We start from the raw sequence: 16,433 nt of genomic DNA on the forward strand, positions 1-16,433 counted from the left end.
CCGTGGTGCGCACCAGTTTTATTCGTACGTAACAAAGACGGTTCTCTTAGAATATGTATCGACTACCATCAGTTGAACAAAGTTACAATCAAGAACAAATATCGACTTCTTAGAATCGATGACTTGTTCGACCAACTTCAGGGTACCAGTTACTTCTCTAAGATAGACCTCAGATCCGGCTATCATCAGCTCAGAGTCAGAGAATGTGACATTCTAAAAATAGCTTTCAGAACCCCTTATGGTCACTTTGAATTCCTAGTCATGTCATTTGGTCTTATGAATTCCCCAGCAGCTTTTATGGACTTGATGAACCGAGTGTTCAAGCAGTACTTGGACATGTTTATCATAGTATTCATTGATGACATCCTCGTCTACTCCCACAGTGAAAATAATCAAACCAGTGTTGAAAAAGGCGAGCGCCTCATCGCCAATAGCGAATGGTGAGGCGAGGCGAGCCTATGTTGCCTCTTCATTCCATGGCGAGGCAAAAATCAAAAGGCGATGCCTTTGCGAGAAAGGCAAAGTAGTGAGGCGAGGCGGCGACAAAGGCGTCAACTTTAAATTATTTTTAAAAAATTTAGGGTTTTAGGTATATAAGCTAATTTTAGGGCTTATTTACACATTTTAACACTACCAACTTACATTGCGGCTGCTACCATTCATCTCACAAGGTTGATTCCGGCGACTGACGACGAACTCCGGCGACTTTTGAAACTTCGGTAAGTAGTGATTTCTATTTCTTTTCTTCGTTCTTCTTCTTAATCCAGCGACTGGATATGTCTTTTGGTGTTGTTATTTTTTTTCTTCCTCTTTTTTATCTTCTTCTTCTATTTTCCGGTCGGCATCATCTGTAACAGTGAACTTGTGACATACACCATTACAGTGTTACAATACAGTAACCAGTGGACACTATCATTCCTTAATTCTTAATTCTTATAACTCATTATGGTAATATTAATATAGTAATATACTAATTAAATTATTTGATCATTAACAGCTTTCAATTTCAATGGCATCCCAAACTACTAGTAGCAAACAAAAGGACATAGGATGGAATTATGGTACACAAAGACATATAATAAAATGCATGTCGGAATTAAAGATTATGCAAATCTTGAAGAAGAATAAGCTTGTTCTATGGATATTGAATTGTTGAGTCATTTAAGTTCTAGACTTTTAGTATCTATCTACTATTTATTTTTAATTCTTGATTTAAAATATTTCCTAATATATTAGTGTTATTGATATTTTGATCATTTATATATTATTTTAATTTTTATATTAATTGTCGCCATACATTCAAAAGAAACTTGCCTCGCCGCGTGGCGAGGCGGGGCCTTATCGCCTCTTGTCGCCTTTCACTGTCCCAAACACTGGATCATATAGACCAACTCAAAATAGTATTACAGACTCTTAGAGCCCATCAGTTGTTAGCTAAATTTAGTAAGTGTGAATTTAGGCTAAGATTAGTAGCTTTCGTTGGCCATATTATTTCCAGTAATGGCATTAGAGTTGATCCTCAAAAGTCGAAGCGGTGAGAAACTAGACCAGACCTATTTCTCTATCAAATATCAGGAGTTTCTTAGGTTTGGTTGGCTATTACTGGTGGTTTGTTAAAGGATTCTCGTCTATTACATCCCCCATGTCCAGATTGACTCAGAAAAAACTAAGTTTCAGTGGTCAGATTCTTGTGCGAAGAGTTTTCAGGAGTTAATACCCAACTCACCGCAGCTTCATTTTTTATATTGCTAGATGGTTCAGATGGGTTTTTTGGGTATTGTGATACTTCCAGAGTTGGGTTGGGATGTGTTTTGATGTAGAGAGGTAAGGTCATAGCCTATTTCTCCAGACAGTTTAAGCCCTATGAAAAATATTATCCTACAGATGATCTTGAGTTAGCATCTGTTGTATTTGCCTTAAAGATTTAGAGGCATTATTTGTATGGGGTTTATGTTGATGTGTTCACAAATCACAAAAGCTTTCACTATGTATTTTCGCAGAAGGATTTGAATCTACGTCAGAGAAGGTGGTTAGAGTTGTTACAAGATTTTGACATAAGTGTTCTATATCATCTAGGCAAGGCCAATGTAGTAGCAGATGCCCTAAGTAGATTATCTATGGATAGTGTTGCTCACATTGAGAATAATAAGAAGAAATTAGTTTCGCAAGTTCATCAGCTTGCCAGATTAGGTGCGCGTTTGGTTTATTCAGTTGAGGGTAGTGTGTGGGTTCAGAATAATTTGGAATATTCTTTGGTTGCCGAAGTGAAAGAAAAGCAAGATAGAGACCCCAATCTAGTCAAGTTAAAAGAGTTAGTTAGAGATCAGAAGATGGAGGTTTTCTCCCAAGAGGGAGATGGTGTGTTGCATTTCCAGAGTAGATTATGCGTGCCGTGTGTTGATGAGTTAAGACAGTGAATTCTCGCAGAAGCGAATGGTGCGCATTACTCGATTTATCCAGGGGCCACAATTTGTGGAAAATCTATTGGTGGAGTGGGATGAAGAGGGATATTACAGAGTTTGTAGCTAAGTGCTCAACGTGTCAGCAGGTTAAGATGGAGCATCAAAATCCTAGTGCGTCTATGCAGGAGTTTAGTAGTATCACTTGTAGATAACTTCAAGGGCAGTTGGGATGATGACTTACCTTTGATTGAGTTCTCATATAATAACAACTATCATTTCAGCATTCAGATGGCTCCATTTAAGACTCTATATGGGGGGGATGTAGATCTCTAATTGGTTAGTTCGAAGTAGGTGAAGCGACGGTAATAGGGCTTGACTTGGTGTTTGATGCTCTAGAGAAAGTACAGTTGATCAGGGAGAGGCTTAAGGCAGCCCAGAGATGACAAAAATCTTATACAGATGTGAGGAGGAAAGACCTTGAGTTTGAGATTGGTGATTTTATGTATCTAAAGATCTCTCCCATGAAGGGAGTGAATACGTTTGGAAAGAAAGGGAAGCTTAGTCCCCCATATATTGGCCCTTTCTGGATTGAGTTGCCTGGAGACTTAGGTTCAGTACACCCAGTGTTTCATATCTCCTTGCTAAAGAATTGCATTGGAGACCCAGCAGTTTCCGTTCCTTTAGAAAGCGTAAATATTCAAAATGATCCTTGTTTCGATGAGGTCCCAATCTAAATCCTTGATCGTCAGATTCACAGACTAAGAAACAAAGAAGTTCCCTTGGGCAAAGTTCTTCGGCAGAATTAGTCCGCTGAGGGAGCTACTTGGGAAGTAGAAGCAGATATGCAGATCAAGTATCCTTACCTCTTCTCCGCAAACTCAGATTCAGCTTAAGGTAACACTCTTCTTAGAATTTATCTTTTTCCATGCTCAGTTTCAGCTTCATATCATTCTCATGTCAGTCATGCATTCACGGAACCATTCCAGTATTGTGTCATGAATCAGTTCACTCATGTAATCATGCTTCAGTGTAAATGTTCAGTGTGTAAACTCAGTTCATCGGTATTTCTTAAATCAAGCTCATGTTCCAAGGGGGAGATATTATAATACCCTGGATATTTCTAACTCAGTTCAGCTCTTAGTGTACAAGAATTTCTAAGTATAATTTTCAATACACATAGAAATTCTCAATTTAAGAGTCATCAAAGTGTAGGAAATTCAGTCAGCTTTCCAATGATATAAATTTCACCCAACTCAGAGACTCGGGTGAGAAGTTATAGCACTTTTAGTGTAGCAGTCTGTCAAAATAAGCATCACCGCGTTACGATGAGGGTCAAAATGGCATTCATCATTTTTTAGTGAATCGCCGAGATAGTACCGCATCACAGTAAAGTTCTAGGTATGTAAAACCCCACAAAATTCTAAGCTTACCTCATTCCGTTAAAGCTTCAAAAGAGGTCCAAGACTGAGAAAATTTAAGCGAAGTGTTTATACTTAGGGGTACTTTAGCCTTTGTAAGTTGGCAATCCAATTTCATGACCCTTATAACCATAAAGTATTGATTTTTAGATTTATTCATGATCAGGAATGCCAGTAGGTCACTTCAGGTGAGTTTCAGATTTATCGAACAACATTTGAAGCATGTTTGGAAATCCAAAACAATGGATTGACGCGATCTTGACGTGCCACATCGCCTATCACATCAATAAATATTTTCCTCAACTTGTAGTGCCAAATTCCAGTGAGTCGATGTAAACTCGACGCGTCGCGTCAGCCATCGCATCTATAGTTAATTTTTTCCCTAGCTTTCAGTGCAATTTCAGTGAACCAGCACGAACTCGACACGGCACGTTGGTTATCGCGTTGATGCCATCGACACAATGTATTGGTCTACATGTCACTAGACATGTTTTCAATCATTAAAAAGCCACGTACAGAGGGGTATTTAGGTCACTATCCCCCCTCCCCCCTCCCATTTTCATCCCTAAAACATAAAATCAAACTACCCTAGAGGCTAAATTGCTCAATTTCTTCCAAATTCTCTCAAAGCTACTCAAGAACAAACCCTAGGGCTTTTAATTTCAAGAGAAAATCTTCAAGAACAACCCATCAGTCTTCACGAATTCAAGCATCCAGATATGTGATGTGTTCATCTAAGGGTTTCCTTCCACCCTTAGAGTTCAAGAAACTCTTTTAAACTACAAGTTGATTGATTTATGAATTCCTTGTGGAATATGAGTGTATTCATGATTATGATATTAAATTATGATCAAATCCATGGTTTATATCAAGCTTCATGTGAAATTATTTATCATGTGTGTAGTATCATGTGAATTTATGCTAAAAGCCCTTAATTTTTGAATTGGGATTTGAAATTATGATGCCTATATGTTGTTTAGTATCATGTTTATTGATTATATTCACCGGGTGCTTGATAAATTGCTCATGTGAATTAAATGTGAAACTCATGACATGCTAGCATATGTGAAATCTTATATCTTACAAGTGTTTGATAAAATGCCTTTATGTACGAGTTGTGAGCAAATGGACATTATTATGCTTTTCAAGTTTATGTTGTGCTTTATTTTTCATGCTAGAAAATCTTGCTGCTTACCTAGAGCTATAGTAGTTATAGAACAATCTCAATAGTGTCACGATCAGTAGTATTCAGTCAGTATATAACTTAGTATATTCAGCCAGGCAACAAAACTCAGTAAACTCAGTCCAGTTTTGTCAGTTAACATGATCAGTAACAGTTCAGTCCAGCCTAGTATAGTTTAGAAATTAGTTCAGTGTCTATTTATTTGGGAGTAGAATTCAGCACCGAGTGAATCCAAGGATGGGGATTCACCTGCCAGTAGAGGGTGTGATCCTTAGAAGCAGTCCTTGTGTTCCTGAACTACGTAGCCAGCATAGATTAAGACATTAACCTGTCAGTTGAAGATTGATGAGGTGTTCTACCTTCTAGTTGATGGTACCACCATTCTAGTATAGAGCACCTGCCAGATAAGGGTGACTCTTTAGCTTGTATTTACCCTTCTAGCTAGGGTTATAGGTTGGACCCCAATCAGTTTAGAGAGGGGCATGCCAATTAGATGATTATCTCCACAGTTTCAGTTTCAGTCTCAGTATAGAACTCAGTTTACTTCTATAAAATTAGGATTGTTAGACACAGTCACCCAGCTCAGTATAGAACTTAGTTTAGTTCTACAAAATTAGGACTATCATAAATAGTCACCCAGCTATCAGTAATACAGTTATCAGTAAACTCAAATATCAGTTATTCAGTTATCAAAACTCAGTATCCAGTGAGACTATGATCTCAGACACAGTATATGTAGATATTTACACAGTATTGCATAATCAGTGTTTCATCAATTTCAGTTATACATGTACTCTAATTCAGTTATATTCATGTTACTCAGGCAGTTATTATTCATGAATATGAACCCATGCATTCAGCTTTACCTCACTTAGCATACCAGTACATTCAAAGTACTGACGCATACTTTTTTTTGCACTATAATGACTTATATCATAGGTTTAGATGCACGGGCTCCTGACCGCACTTAGCAGCCCGAATTATCAGCAATAGATTTAGTAGTGAGTCCTTATCTATCGACTGCATGATTTTGTTCCAGTTATCAGTTTATCAGTAGTTCAGTAGTTGGAGTTAGTTGTGGGCTTATCCCATCAACTCCACATTCAGACAATTCAGCTAGAGGCTTTTCAGACTAGAGTATTTCAGATAGATATTTAGTTTTTAGTATTTATTTATCATTATTCAGTATTTTATTTTCAGTTGTGAACCTTATGGCAACATCAACTTGATTTTCATATTTATCTAAGTATTATTATTATTATTACTGTATGATTATTCAGTGCTCACAGTAGATATCAGTCATGGGTTAGCTTGTGGTCCTTCAGGGTGGTAAGCACCGTGTAGTGTCCAAGGTACACACTCGGGGCATTACAAACTTGGTCTCAGAGCCTAAGGTTCAATAGAGTCCTAGAAAGTTTGAAAGTCATATCTAGTAAAGTCTTGTGCATGGGTATGTAGTTCACCACATTTATAGACAAGAGGCTATGAGGCATTTTTAGGAAATGTTTCCTTTTTTTCAGTATTCATACCGTGTGAGTGAGCTTGAGCTCAAATTACAGTCTTAGTCTAATCCTTTTCTTACTTCTTTTTATAGAACATGCCTCCCAAAACGAACAATGGAAAGAGAACCAGAAATCAGCCAGCACCTCAGTCCATTTTGGTAGATCCCCTAGATGAGCATATGTCCCATGCTGAACTCAGAGCCGCTTTCACTACCCTAGCCAATTCTGTTATAGCTAAGAATGAATGGCCAGATGTTGTTTAGGACAACCCAGAGGCCAATACTGCTACAGCTAGAATTTGGGACTTTACCCGAATAAACCCACCAGTTTTTACTAGGTCTAAGTCAAAGAAGGACCCACAAGAATTTTTTGATCAGGAATAGAAAGTCAAAGATATTATGGTGGTGATAGATAGTGAGAGTGCAGAGTTGGATGCATATCAGTTGCAGGATAGATCTCACTCAGGGTTTAATCAGTGAAAGGCAGAGAAGGAAGATGATGCAGGGCCCATAGAATGGAAGGAATTTGCCACTGTTTTTCTGAATAGGTTCTTCCCACTGGAGTTAAGGGAAGCAAAGGTGTTGGATTTTATTAATCTGAAGCAAGGAAACATGACAGTGAAAGAGTATTCTCTAAAGTTTACTTAATTATCCAGATACACTCCTCATGTGGTAGCCGATAGCAGATCCAAGATGAGTAAGTTTATGTCGGGTGTGTCTAACAGTGTGATCAAGGAGTGTAGGACCACAATACTAATTAAGGAGATGGACATATCCAGGCTCATGGTCCATGGTCAGCAGATAGAGGAGGCTAACAATAGGGAGAAGGAGGGGGAGAATAACAGAGCTAGAATAGGTAGCTTCAACTTTGCCCAACCTAAGTTAGAAGGTCGAAATCATTCTCAGTTCCTCCCAAAATCCTCAATTCCACTCCGTCCTCAACTAGTGCTCCAGTGCTGAAATTTAGAGACAGAAATAAATATAGGTCACCAGGTCCTAAACCTCAGGATAGTGTTAGTAGTGCCCGAACAAACCCTCTTTGCTAGAAATATGGCAGAAACCACCAAGGTGTCTACAGGATTAGCAGTGATGTATGTTTTAGATATGTCAAGCCAAGACACAGGGTTAGATATTGTCCTCAGTCAGGTTCTCAAAGTCAGTATAATTATCCCTCATCTCAGTTCAGTCAACAGAATCAACAGGGTGCCACTTCCAGTGCCACCACCAGTGGGCAGCGCCCAAACAGACTCTATGATCTTCAGTTCCAACATGATCAGGAAAATTCTCCTGATGTGGTCACTGGTATGTCACAATTTTATCATTTACATTTTCATGCTTTGATAGATCCAAGAGCTTTTTTGTCCTTTGTAACTCCTTATATAGCTATTAACTTTGAAATCAGTCCCAAAATCCTAGCAAAGCTTTTCTCAGTCTCTACCCTAGTGGGTAAATCTATCATAGCCCAATGGGTATACAGGAACTGTCCGATTATGGTATCTCAGAAAATCACTTCAGCAGACTTAGTAAAATTAGAGATGATAGATTTTGATGTCATTCTTAGCATGGATTGGATTCAATCATGATATGCTTTAGTTGACTACATAAACGGAATTGTCCCCTTTCAGTTTTCGAATAAACCTGTCCTTGAGTGAAGGGGTAGTAGTTCAGCACTTAGGGGTCAGCTTGTTTCTTACCTTAGGGCTAGGAAAATAATATCTAAGGGATGTGTCTATCATCTTATTTGAGTTCAATACTCTAGTTCATAGACCCCTAATGTTGAATCAATATCAGTAGCATTTGAATTTCCTGATGTGTTTCCCGAAGATCTTCCCAGAGTTTTTCCCAAAAGGGAAATTAACTTCAGAATCAACCTTCTTCCAGATAATTAGCCTATCTTATCCCGCCATATAGAATGGCACCTGTAGAACTCAAAGAGTTAAAAGAATAGTTAAAAGATCTCTTAGATAAGGGATTCATCATACCCAGCATTTCCCCATGGGGCACACCTATTCTATTAGTGCGTACAAAAGATGGTTTGCTCAGGATGTGTATAAATTACCATCAACTAAATAAAGTCACGGTCAAGAACAAGTATCCACTTCCCAGAACTGATGACTTTTTTTATCAACTTTAGGGCGCCAGCTACTTTTCTAAGATAGACCTCAGATCAGGCTATCATTAGCTCAGATTCAAAAAATGTGACATTCCAAAGACATCCTTTAAAACTCGGTATGGTCACTTCAAATTCCTAGACATGTCATTTGGTCTTACCAATACCCCAACAGCTTTCATGGACTTGATGAACCATGTGTTCAAGTAGTAGCTGGACATGTTTGTCATAGTCTTCATAGATGACATTATTGTCTACTCCCACAATGATCATTATCATGCAGACCATCTCAAAATAGTATTACAGACTCTCAGAAACCATCAGTTGTTAACCAAATTCAGTAAGTGCAAATTTTGGCTAAGGTCAGTGGCTTTCCTCGGCCATATTGTTTCTGGTGATGGCATTAGGGTTGGTCCCCCAAAGAACCAAAGCAGTAAGAAACTAGCCCAGACCCATCTCTCCATCAGATATTAGGAGCTTCTTGGGCTTAATGGGCTATTACCGATGGTTTTGTTGAAGGATTTTTGTCTATTGCATCCCCTATGTCCAGATTAACTCAGAAAAAAGACAAATTCCAGTGGTCAAATTTTTATAAGAATAGTTTTCAGGAGTTAAAGACTCGACTCACTACAGCCCCAATTTTGACTCTACAAGATGGTTCAGAAGGTTTTGTCGTATATTGCGATGATTTTAGAGTTGGTTTGGGTTGTTTTTTGATGCAGAGAAGTAAGTTCATAACCTATGTCTCTAGACAGCTTAAGCCCTATGAAAAGAATTACCCCACTCATGAACTTGAGTTAGTAGTTGTGGTGTTTCCCTTAAAGATTTGGAGGCATTATTTCTATGGGGTACATATGGATATGTTCACAGACCACAAGAGCCTGCAGAATATGTTTCCTCAGAAAGATTTAAACCTGCATCAAAGAAGGTAGTTGGAGTTGTTGAAAGACTATGTCATGAGCGTCAAGTACCATCCGGGTAAGGCCAATGTAGAGGCTGATGCTCTCAGTAGGATGTCTATGGGTAGTGTTGCTCACGTGGAGGATAATAAAAAGAATTTAGTTCATGAAGTTCATCAGCTTGCCCAACTAGGTGTCCACTTAGTCGATTTATTAAAGGGAAGTGTGTAGGTGCAGAATAGTTTAGAATCATCTCTAGTTTCCGAAGTGAAGGAAAAGTAGGACAGAGATCCCTGTTTAGTCCAGTTGAAAGAGTCAGTCAGAGAACAGAAAGTAGAGGTTTTCTCCCAAAGGGGAGATGGTGTATTGCACAGCTAGGGTCAATTATATGTGTCAGGTGTAAATGGATTGAGGTAACGAATTCTTGCAGAAGCGCATGGTTTGCATTACTCTATTCATCCAGGGGCCACTAACATGTACCGCGACTTGTGAGAGATCTATTGGTGGAGTGGGATAAAGAGAGACTTTGCAAAGTTTGTAGCTAAGTGCTCGACATGTAATCAGGTTAAGATTGAGCACTAGAAACCTAGTGGTTCCATGCAAGAGTTCGACATTCCCACATAGAAGTGGGAGGAAGTGAACATGGACTTTGTGATGGGTTTGCCCTGTACTTGTCATCATCATGATTCAATTTGGGTCATTGTGGATATGATGAATAAATCATCTCATTTCCTACCAGTTCATACCTCTTATTCAGTCGAGGATTATGCCAAGCTCTATGTTAGAGAGTTAGTCAGATTGCACGGATTTTTGTTGTCCATTATCTCAGATAGAGGTACCCTATTTACCTCTCATTTCTGGAAAGCCTTCTAAAAAGGTTTTGGTACCCAAGTTCACCTCAGTACCGCCTTCCACCCTCAGACAGATGGTCAAGCAGAGAGGACCATTCAAATATTGGAATATATGTTAAGAGCGTATGCCATTGACTTTAAAGGTAGCCGGTATGACCATTTCCCTTTGATTGAATTTGCGTATAATAACAGTTACCATTCCAGTATTCAGATAGCTCTGTTTGAGGTGCTCTATGGGAGGAGATGTAGATCTCCCATTGGTTAGTTTGAAGTGGGTGAGGCCATAGTGGTAGGGCCTAACTTGGTATTTGATACCTTAGAAAAAGTTCAGTTGATCAAGGAAAGGCTTAAGACAGCTTAGAGCTAGAGAAAATCATATACAGATATGCGAAGGAAGGATCTAAAGTTTGAGATTGGGGATTTTGTGTATTTGAAAATCTCTCCTTTGAAAGGAGTGAAGAGGTTTGGAAAAAAGAGGAAGCTCAGTCCCTGGTATGTCGGTCCTTACCGAATTCTCAGCCATTTCAGAAAGGTAGCTTACGATCTTGAGTTGCCTTCAGATTTAGCTTCATTCCATCCAGTGTTTCATGTATCTTTGCTAAAGAAATGCATTGGTGACCCAGCAGCCGTAGTCCCTATAGAGGTCATAAATGTTCAGAACAGCCTCTCTTATGAGGGAATCCCAGTCGAAATTCTTGACAATCAAGTTCGCAGACTAAGGAACAAAGAAGTCTCTTTAGTCAAAGTTTTTTTACGAAATTAGTTCATTGAGGGAGTTACTTGGAAAGCAGAAGTAGATATGCAGACGAAGTACCCTCACCTCTTCTCCGCAAACTCAGACTCAGCTCAAGGTAACAGTTTTTCTTGATTTTATTCAGTTCCATGCTCAGATTACCTTTACAACTCTGTAACGGTTCAGTTGCATAGCATTGTCATACCATGCATACCTTCATGAAACAGCTCAGTCATATGTCATGTTTTCAGAACTCAGTCATGCTTCAGTTATGCATGTCAGTATGATAACTCAGTATATCAATACTTTTAGTCATGTAATCACACTTCAGTTGTGCATGTTCAATATATATAAATTCAATCTATCAGTATTCTCAGGTTAGTCAGTTTCATTCAAGGATAAATGTTCTCAAGAGGGAGATATTGTATGACCCCACAAAATTCTAGGCTTAACTTAGTTTGTTAAAGATTGAAAAGAGGTCCCAAACTTAGAAATTTTAGCTAAGTGTTTATAGTTAGGGGTATTTTAATCTTTGCAAGTTGGTGATCCTATTTCACGACCTTTATGACCTTAAAATATTGATTTTTAGGTTTATTCATGATCCGGAATATCAGTAGGTCCTTCGGGTGAGTTTTAGATTTTTTTAACATCGTTTGAAGCACATTTGAAAATCCAAAATAGTGGATCAACGCGATCTCGATGCACCGCGTCAATAAATATTTTTCTCAGCTCCAAGTGCCAAATTCCAGTGATTCAATACAAACTCGACACGTCGCATCACCCATCGCATCGATAGTTAATTTTTTCCCTAGCTTCCAGTGCAATTCCAGTGAACCAATGCGAACTCAACACGGTGCGTTAGTCATCATATTGATGCCATTGACGCAGCGCATCAGTCTTTGCGTCATTGGACACATTTTCAGTCATTAAAAAGTCGCATCCAGAGGGGTATTTGGGTCACTATCCCACTCATTTTTAACCCCAAAACATAAAATCAAACGACCCTAGAGGCTAAATTGTTCACTTTCTTCCAAATTCTCTCAAACATACTCAATAATAAACCCTAGGGCTTTTAATTTTAAGAGAAAATCTTTAAGAACAACCCATCAGTCTTCAGGAATTCAAGCATCCAGGTATGTGAAGTGTTCATCTAAGGGTTTCCTTCCACCCTTGGAGTTCAAGAAACTCTTTTAAACTACAAGTTAATTGATTTACGAACTCCATGTGGGATTTGAGTGTATTAATGGTTATGATATTAAATTGTGATCTAATCCATGGTTTATTTCAACCTTTATGTGAAATTATTTATCATGTGTGTAGTATCATGTGAATTCATGCTAAAAGCCCTTGATTTTCGAATTGGGATTTGAAATTATAATGCCTAAATATTGTTTAGTATCATGTGCATAGATTATGTCCCCCAAGTGCTTGATAAATTGCTCATATGAATTAAATGTGAAACTCATGACATGCTAGCATATGTGCAAGCTTATATCTTACAAGTGTTTGATAAAATGCCTCTATGTACGAGTTGTGCGCAAGTGGACATTGTTATGTTTTTCAAGTTTATGTTATGATTTACTTTTCATGCTATCGAGTTCTGGGGGTATTCAATACCCAAAAATCTAGCTGCTTACCTAAAGTTATAGTAGTTATAGAATAGTCTCAGTAGTATCACAATCAGTAGTATTCAGTCAGTATAGAACTCAGTATATTCAGCCAGACAACAGAACTCAGTAAACTCAGTCCAGTTCAGTCAATTAACACGATCAGTAACAGTTCAGTACAACCTAGTACAGTTTAGAAATTGGTTCAGTATTTATTCAGTTAGGAGTAGGATTCAGCACCGAGTAAACCCAAGGATGGGAACTCACCTTCTAATAGAGGGCGTGATCCTTAGAAGCAGTCCTTGTATTCCCAAACTATGTAGCCAGCATAAGTTGAGACATTAACCTACCAGTTAAGGGTTGATGAGGTGTTCTACCTTCCAGATGAGGGTACCACCATTCTCATACAGAGCACCTGCCAGATGAGGGTGACTCTTCAACGTGTGTTTACCCTTGGCATGGTACTGAAATCCTTCTAGCTGGGGTTACAGGTTGGACCCCAATCAGTTCAGAGAGGGGCATATCGGTTAGATGATTATCTTTCACAGTTTCAGTTTCAGTCTCAGTATAGAAATTAGTTTACTTCTACAAAATCAGGACTGTCAGACATAGTCACCCAACTCAGTATAGAACTCAGTTCAATTCTACAGAATTAGGACTACCAGAAATAGTCACCCAGCTATCAATAATACAGTTATCAATAAACTCAGCTATTAGTTGTTCATTTATCAAAATTCAGTATCTAGTGTGACTATGACCTCAGACACAATATATGTAGATATTTACACAATATTGCATAATCAGTGTTTCATCAATTTCAGTTATACATATACTCTCATTCAGTTATATTCATGTTACTCAGCCAGTTATTATTCATGCATATGAACTCATGCATTAAGCCTTACCTCACTTAGCATACCAGTACATTCAAAGTACTGACGTATACTTTTGTTTTGCGCTATGATGTCTTATATCATAGGTTTAGATGCACGAGCTCCTGACAGCACTTAGCAGCCCGAATTATCAACACCAGATTTAGTAGTGAGTCCTCATCTATCAAGGGCATGCTTTTGTTTTAGCTATCAATTTATCAGTAGTTCAGTAGTTGAAGTTAGTTGGGGGCTTGTCCCATCAACTCCACATTTAGACAGTTTAGCTAGAAGCTTTTTAGACTAGAGTATTTCAGACAGATATTTAGTTGTTAGTATTTATTTATCAGTATTCAATATTCTATTTTCATTTGTGAACCTTATGGTGACTTCAGCTTAATTTTTGCATTTATCTCAGTATTATTATTATTATTATTATTATTATTATTACTGTGTGATTATTCAGTGCTCACAATAGATATCAGTCATGGGTTAGCTTGTGGTCCTTCAAGGTTATAAGCACCGTGTAGAGTCCGGGGTATAGACTCGGGTCATTACAAGTTCCCAATTGATAGCACTGCATCACGCAATGGGTATTTTCATAGTTACCAATTCTTGGTGAGGTACGGCGATTTCCATCGCAGCACACCAAGGTGAAATTTCGCACTCATCCTTGGAATGCACTAGCCAACAAATTTTAGTGGCTCATCGTGACGGCACCGCATTGTGATGATGGCCAAAATCGAGATGTTCAATGATGAAAATTTAAAATTTTTTTTGGGATAGTTTGGTCTTTTTCCATGAATTTAATCAGGCCTAAACACGTGATCTAACCCCTAAAGGTTGAATTGATTATTCTCACAAATTTTTCCCCAAATCAAGAGCATTCTCTCTCAAATAGAAAATCCTAGCATCCAAATTCAAGAATCAAGTTCAATTCTCAAGGAATCCACCAAGAAATCTCAAGAATTCAACCAATCAAGTCTGTTAGGTGTTCATCCTTGGGTTTCTTTCCACCCTTGGAGTTCAAGAACCCTTTGTAAAACTACAAGTTATAAAATTCATGATTCACATGCTCGAATTGGATTGTATTCATGTTTGTATTATTGTATGAATTTTGATTCAAAATTTAACTATAAGTTCCATGAACATAAGATGGCATGTATGTTGATTTATGTAATTCCCATGTCATAACCCTTGAAATTGCAAGATTAAGTTATAGTCATGATGCTTATGTGTTGTTTATCATCATGTGTATTAATTATGCTCCTCAAGTGTTTAATAGAATGTCCATGTGAATTGAATGGTGAAATCATGATATGTTAGCATGTGTTCTTATTCAGTCAACACGATTAGTGTTAGTTCAGTCAAGCCTAGTGCAGTTCACTGATCAGTTCAGTGTTGATTCAGTTATGAGTAGAATTCAGCATCGAGCAAACCCAGGGATGTGGGCATTTCTTTAAGTAGAGTGTTTGACCCTCAGTAGAAGTCTCTACATTACAAAACTATATAGACAGTGTAGGGTAAGTCATCCTCTTACCAGACTAGGGTTGACGCAATCTTATATATATTTCATGAGTTTTTCTACCAAATTAGGGTTGACCCAGCTTTGTTAGTATCCTATGGCAAGGTGCTAACACCCTTCCAAATGGGGTCACAGGTTGGACCCAAAATCAATCGACGTTGGGGTATGTCGGTTAGATGAACACTCCTACAGTTATAGTTTTAGTCTCAACATTCAGTAAAGAACTCAGACAGTTCTTCAGAACCATGGATATCAGTTATCAGTTACTTAGCCATCAAAATTTAGTATTCAGTCTCAGTATAATCTCAGATACATAATATACACACATATATATATGTAATACTTACAAGCACAATAATGCATGCTCAGTGTTTACTTCAGTTTCAGATCTCCATGTACTCTCATTCAATTACTTTATATCATTCAGTCAGTTACTGTTCATGCATATGAACCCATGCATATTAGACTTACTTCACTTATTATACCAATACATTCCACGTACTGATCTCATACTTATTTTTTTGTGCTATGATGACTCATATCATAGGTTCAGACGCACAGGTTCCTGATCATACTTAGCAGCTCAGGATATTAACAGAAAATTCAGTAGTGAGTCCTTATCCATCAAGGATATTATTTTATTTTAGCATCTTAGAAGATTTAGTATATTCAGTAATCAAATTTATTTGGGGACTTGTCTAATCAACTCTACATTCAGACAGTTAGAGGCTTTCAGACTAGCATAGTCAGTTATTCAGTTTTCAGATGTTATTGTCAGTTATACTCTCTTATTATTTTATTATTTTGATAACCTTATGGCATTTTTAGTTACTTCGATATATATATATTTTAGTATTATATTCAGTGCTCAAGCAGGTACCAGTCATTGGTCAGATTGTGGTTCTTCGGGATTGTAAGCAATGTGTGAGGCTCAAGGTGCAGTCTCGAGGTTTTATAGTTTTTTTTCTTAGAGCTCTCCATAGAAAAAAGGAATATTTGAATTGAATCATCCAATGCCTGGTGTAATTATTCATCATTGTTATTTCTTTGTGTTCTCTTTTCAACCCTCGGCAGAGGAGCAGCTGAAATCACCACTTGCATTTAGTGTCCAAATTGGGGAGTCAGGAACCCCTTCTTGGAAGTAGAATAAAACTCTGAGGATAGTTTGTAGAAGCTGAGGGGGAAATATTGTTGTTATTTTTTTTATATTCCACTCACTCTCAATTAGGAATGCTTCTACCTTGACATTATTTGACCTTACTCCATCAGTTCTGTAGTTGTGTAGGGGCCCCTGACCAAACCAGTTATACCACTAAAAATAGCATGCACCTAATT

This window comes from Capsicum annuum, chromosome 8, assembly GCF_002878395.1.
Source record: "Capsicum annuum cultivar UCD-10X-F1 chromosome 8, UCD10Xv1.1, whole genome shotgun sequence".
NCBI classification, from domain to species: Eukaryota; Viridiplantae; Streptophyta; class Magnoliopsida; order Solanales; family Solanaceae; genus Capsicum; species Capsicum annuum.